Source organism: Mytilus edulis, chromosome 10 (genome assembly GCF_963676685.1).
Source record: "Mytilus edulis chromosome 10, xbMytEdul2.2, whole genome shotgun sequence".
Lineage (NCBI taxonomy): Eukaryota > Metazoa > Mollusca > Bivalvia > Mytilida > Mytilidae > Mytilus > Mytilus edulis.
The window spans coordinates 81,195,662-81,202,046 of NC_092353.1; positions in this window are offsets into that span (position 1 = coordinate 81,195,662).

Genomic DNA, 6,385 nt, shown 5'->3' on the forward strand with positions numbered 1-6,385 from the left:
CCTAATTGAAAAATGTATGGCATGGTTTATATTAATGATTTTAATAGAAAAAGGATTTATCTTACACAGACTTATTGAAAAAATGAGATAGACAGGAAAGTAAGGCCAGTCAAATATATTGGAGGATTTAACAATACTGAGGTTATAAAAAAAAAGATTAATTGTAAAGTAAAAAAGGGTTCTCAACAGAAAGCACATTAGAACAACAATATTATAGATACGAATACATGGAGATATGGATATACGTCAAAAGAGGGACGAAAGATACCAAAGGGACAGTCAAACTCATAAATCGAAAATAAACTGACAACGCCATGGCTAAAAATGAAAAAGACAAACAGACAAACCATATTACACATGACACAACATAGGAAACTAAAAAACAAACAACACGAACCCCACCAAAAACTAGGGGTAATCTCAGGTGCTCCAAAAGGGTATCAGATCCTGCTCCACATGTGGCACCCGTCGTGTTGCTTATGTGATAACAAATCCGGTTAATAGTCTAATTCGGTAGGTCACATTCATGAAAGGGAAGGGGATTGTAGTTACGACGTAAAGAACATATCCGATATCATTTGTGAAGCGGTTATTCCATAACGGTCAACCAACTCGTGATGGCGTCCGTAAAATTTACGAAGGGATGATTTCAACTTCACCATTTGAAACTCTTGGTTTAATAGCTTCCTTGTGAGCAGCAACCCTCTATCAAGAAAATCATGATAGGAAATGCAAGCACGGGAATATCGTATCAATTGGGAGATATATACCCCTATGCAGGTGCTGCTGGAATGTTGCTACTTAGAAATTGAAAGTTCACAATTGGAAAGCTGAAATCATCTCTTTTGTCGTAAAGTTTTGTTTTCAACCGACTCTCATTGTCAATTTCTAGATGTAAGTCATTATATGAGGCCGACTTAACTGTATCTGTAGTATCCTTTATCTCTAGTTCGATGGGATAGATGTGTTCCACATAGTCACCAAAATTTTGAATTATTTAGTGAAAGCACATCATCTATATAGCGGAAAGTAGAGTTAAAGGATATTGCCAACTTCTTATCTTTCTTCCTAAGAAGTTCCTGCATGAAGTCAGCCTCATAATAACAAAGAAACAAGTCGGCAAGTAGAGGGGCATAATTTGTTCCCATTGGAATGCCGACAGTCTGTTGAAAAACACGTCCTCCAAACGTAACAGATATGTTGTCAATCAAGAAATCAAGCATCTTGCTAATATCAGTTTCAGAGAATTTTTTGTTTGAATCAGAGTGATCCTTTACAAAGTAAGATTTATCCCTCCCTAAGACAAGATACTTGTATCTACGTTGGCCATTCTTTTTAATGAAGCAAAGCAATACCAACTCTTTCAATTTGTCTTTTAGTTTGGAATGTGGAATACTTGTGTAAAGAATAGAAAAGTCAAATGTTTTAATACTGTTACAAGATGAAAGAGAGTTAGATTGTATGTACTCTAAAAGATCTTTGGAATTTTTAAGTATCCACATCTGATTCACGCCACCTCTATAATAGGGAGTTTCACAATAACTTTGAAGTCCATCTTTGATTGCTGATAAAATAGATGTTAATAATTTAGAAAGAGGTTTCGTGGAGAATTTGGAAGACCCAGCAATATACCGTTGTTTGTAAGGACACTTATGTAGTTTAGGTATCCAATGCAGTGATGGAAGATTCAGTTCGTCATCTTTGGTTGAAATTCCAAAGGAACATAGAACAGACCTATGATTATCCAGGATTTCCTCTTTGGTAAGTGTCGTTAGGGTATATGTTGAGTTTCCAAGTGAATTGTCAATACCTAATTCGTTTATCAAGCAGTTAATGTAATGAGTTTTGCACACAAAAACGATGTTGTTTGGGACTTTATCTGCGGGGACAACAACATATTTGTCATGGAGGTAGGATAAGTGTTTTGCAACATTTGGGTCTTAAAAGATGGACGTAGCATGGGCATTGATAGACACATTCAGTTTCTTAATTCTGATTTGTATCAACGACCTCACTGTCAGTCAAAGTGACAGCAAACAAACGACTTAATCGAGAATATTATAGATACGATTACAAGGAAATGTAGAGTATACGTCAATGATACAGCAGACCAACAACTTCAGAACGTATAGTTTTTTTCGAGTGAATAAGATCCAAAATGTAAACAAACAGACTTCCTTTCTGGTAAAACATGAAAAAAGACGAATTATCTACAAGATCATAGAAGGTAAATTAGTATTTTTGATAAAAAGATATTATCAACCCTACATTATTTTGTTTTAAAAACGTTTGTTTTAGGCTTACAATGCTATATTCCAAAATATAGATTTAAGCCATTGTTATACACATGCAAATGCAAATGTCAACGGAAATGTTTACATGGAATCCATATATACTTAGATATACAGAAATTTTACGCAAATTCTCTTGTTTTTGCCATGAAATGAAAAGGACATTTTGGAGAGTAAATTCATTTTCATATATCCGTGTTTTTTCAAGTGTCTTTGTTTTATCGAGTGAAAAACCAAATCCCGCTTTTCAAAGCACGAAACAATGCATTAAACCAGTTTGATAATGCTGTATTAACACGTACATTTCATAAAAAATCATCGTTCATTTGCATTCAGAAATCTTCATGTTAGTGTACCAATATGAATTTCATACAGTAAATATTTCGGGATGTAAACAATCTTTATGTCAGCTCAGACATGTTGGACTGAGAGGTACGTACGAATAGTGTGTAAAGCGAGTAAATGTGTTTTACAGAAAATATATCCTTAATGTTTCATTTACTATTTGTCTTGATAGTAATATAAGTTATCTTGGTGTAATCAGTAGTGTACAGAATTTTACACCGGTGTTGAAAATCAAAACACCCTGTTCTGTCCGATCCCGGGGGTGACAGTTAGTTTAACCGGTTGAATCCAACATGCATTGAAAAAAGCACAAAGTTCTCCAAACACATCTTTATTGGATGTCAAAAGGTAAAAACTACAAAAGATAAAATAAAAACAACCTTAAGTAATTTTACAAACACATACGTAGTCAAAAATACAATTTTCAATACAATGTCAAAATTGTTTACAAAAATCTATGACACAAATGGCGTTCCATACAAAAATTTGATCGAAAAGGGACACTTTACAAAGCAAAAAATACAAATTTTAGAGGGCGATACAGGCCAAATACTTTCACAAAAAGGGGATTGGACTGTGTATTTAACTTGCTTTAATGCCCAAAAAATGATACAATGTATGATAATCAAAATCGGATGTTTGCAAAGGCTTTTACGTGAAACATGTGAAATTACTTCAAATCGTCATAAAAATCATTGTGGAACTAACGGTACATATGAAAATATACATAATAATACTAAAATAGCATAACTGACAGTGTGGTGGACAATAATACGCCAAGAATTGGTCCAAAGTTCTGAAGCGAGCATACACGAGTTGTGTTGATAAAGGGAGATAATCACATAAAAAGTATGTATGGAAAGCATGTTAAAATGTTTCAGAACACACCCTGAGGCGAAGCCGAAGGTGGTTATGCATTTTCTACACCGGTGTAAAATTCCATACACCCCTGATTGCACCAAGATAACGAATTTATTTCTTAATTAGCGTTCGTTTACTATTTTTATTCCCAGAAATAAAATTGAAAAAAATTCTGATGACAAACTTACACTACACATTTTTCAACACCGGCGTTGCTGTGCATTTACAAGTATGATCTATTTATTTTATTTTTCATTTGAGGAAGATTTGAAAATTTGACTTTTTTGGGGAATATTGAAGAATATTTTTTTTCTTAACTTGGCTTTTTGGCAAATTTTTTTTTATAATTTTTTTTTTTTTTTTATTCTTATTATTATATTTTTCCAAAATTTCAAATTTTCATAATTTTGGCAACAATTTTTTTTTTGTTGGAAATTTTGACATATATTTTTTTCCATGGTGAACTAGGATGGGGTGTTATTTACACCCGGGTAATTGCAAGATTCTTGCTTCATAAGAAATAATGTTTTATCGTTCTAGAAATGGAAATCAAGAACAAGGTTTAATTGCTTCTACTGTGAAGAGTGGTCTGATCAAGCGTGTGTTATGCTTGGTCATACAGTAATAAAGCACCAGCGTAGCTTCATTTGCTTCAGAAATTAAAAGAATAAAAATTGACAATGCATATTTGTGAGGTGAACGCATATTATATACACATTTATTCTTTTTTATTATTATTATTTCAAAAGGATCGTGTCAGATTCTTTATTTCTTTGTTTATTAAATACAATGCAGTTAATGGTAGGATTGTCAATAGGTAAAAAGTTTCGGCGCTTAACGTCCTACATAATCACTGGGGTAAAGCTGATGACCGTAACTGCATTCACGGTCATCCCAAGATGTCGGATGAAAAATTAGGTCAGTATTTGTATTGTCTGTTTAAGTGTTTATAAAGCATTTTCTTTACAAAGCATACATTGGTACGATGTAAATTTGTAAAAGATTCACACGGAATCAACAAATTTCTACCGAGAAATGTGTATGAAACAGGAAATTGGATTTGAAAAAATCGCTAAGATGACCGTTAATCATAATCGAGATGACCGTAACAGGATCAGCGATTCATAACAAGGGTGACCGTAATTGGCTAAAAGATGACCGTAATTTGTGAAGGATGACCGTAACTTTTAAAGGATGACAGTCAATTTTAAGAAATATTCATATTTGTATTCATAACTGTTTGTTGAGTTTGTCTCAATAGGGCTTCGTTTAGCGGTTATAAATATGTTTTATCAATTTCTTTTCAACTATTTGCCGTATTTAGATGATAGTAAATTGCATATTTCTCGTAAATAATTAAATATTTATTGATAACAACGTTAAAATTTGAATACAGTTCAAATATTTTATTTTTCCAATCAGGGTCCCATAGGGGCATTTAAAATTACCAATAATGATAGTATATGCAATAATTATTGTACATTATATATCGTGACTGATATTGTAATAGACAAATGAAAATAGCATTAATAACAAAAATACATTAAAAGTACTTTTTCCCCCTTCCTTCCTTGTAATCATTATTATTTCTATGTCCAACAATGCACCAATAAAAAAACACATTAAAAGTAAAGTTTGAACAGACTTAAATTATTATTTATAAAGATGGAAATTTGTTCATCTGTAGGAGACACCAAGGTACGATGCTGTAGGATATACTGTTGATTGCGATAGGCAATAATAGCCATCCTCTCCGTGTCAGAAGCAGATGAACAAATAAATAGAGAAACTGAATTCTGTCACTTAACAAATATTTTTTTTTAAATAACAACAATAGCTAATTTTGCGAAACATGGAATATAAATCTGCTATTTGCAGTGTTTAACCAGGAATATACACAACTCTTTTCATAAAGTTGAGTACTCACAAGACAGCAGCCATAGCAATTTCTCTTGGGAGTTTAAGTTAATGAAATTGGAACATGATTCAGATGTGATATAAATGGTGTCTGTCTTCGTTATATTTTGTGCAATAAAAGAGAAAATGAACTTCATTTTCAATATTACCAGAATTACATTGCTGACATAGTCTAAGGTTTTGAGGAGTACCCTGGTATCGTTCTATTTCAATCTGCAAATGGTGAGATGACACCCTCAATTTTGTAAATGATCTCCTAAGCTAACATTTTGTTATACTATTTATATAGATAATTTTCCAAACCATAATTATCCTTAACTTTCACATAAGTGCGGAGCTCTCCTTCTGATTTCTTGGTCAGTTGATCCTTCCAAATTTTTTATGCACGTCTCTTTCAAAATTTTCCTGATGGTATTATTTGAAATATTTTTCCCATCATTTAGGTTTGCAAAACCAGGAAGAGTTTTTAAAATGTGTTGGAGAAAGCCATACCATGACGATTTATACTGAGAACATAGAGATTTGAATGCTGAGTATGCATCTTGTAATAAAGGAAATTTTTCTAGTCTAAGCCAATAACTCAAAATAGACCTCACTAATTAAAAGTACAGTGGAAACCGACCAAGTTCAGATAAGGCTGCACAATTTGTGTTTTTTTATTTGTGCACACCCAGAATGAATTTACAAAATTTACTTTGTAGCTTTTCACAAGTACAATTTGAATAAATTTTATCCACGCAAATTAGTTGGTTTCCATATCTAAATTTTGCTATCAAGGGATTGAATGAGCTCCAAATTTCACTTCCATAGAAAAGAATAAGCTTAATAGTATGATCAAAAACATGCATAAAGTACTAGTTTTTAAGGATTTAGAGATAATATGCCTATTAATATTTATATGGTCTAGAGATTTTTCCAAATAGTTGGGAAGGTCATTGATGAAAATCTTAAACAGGTTAGGACTTGGGTTA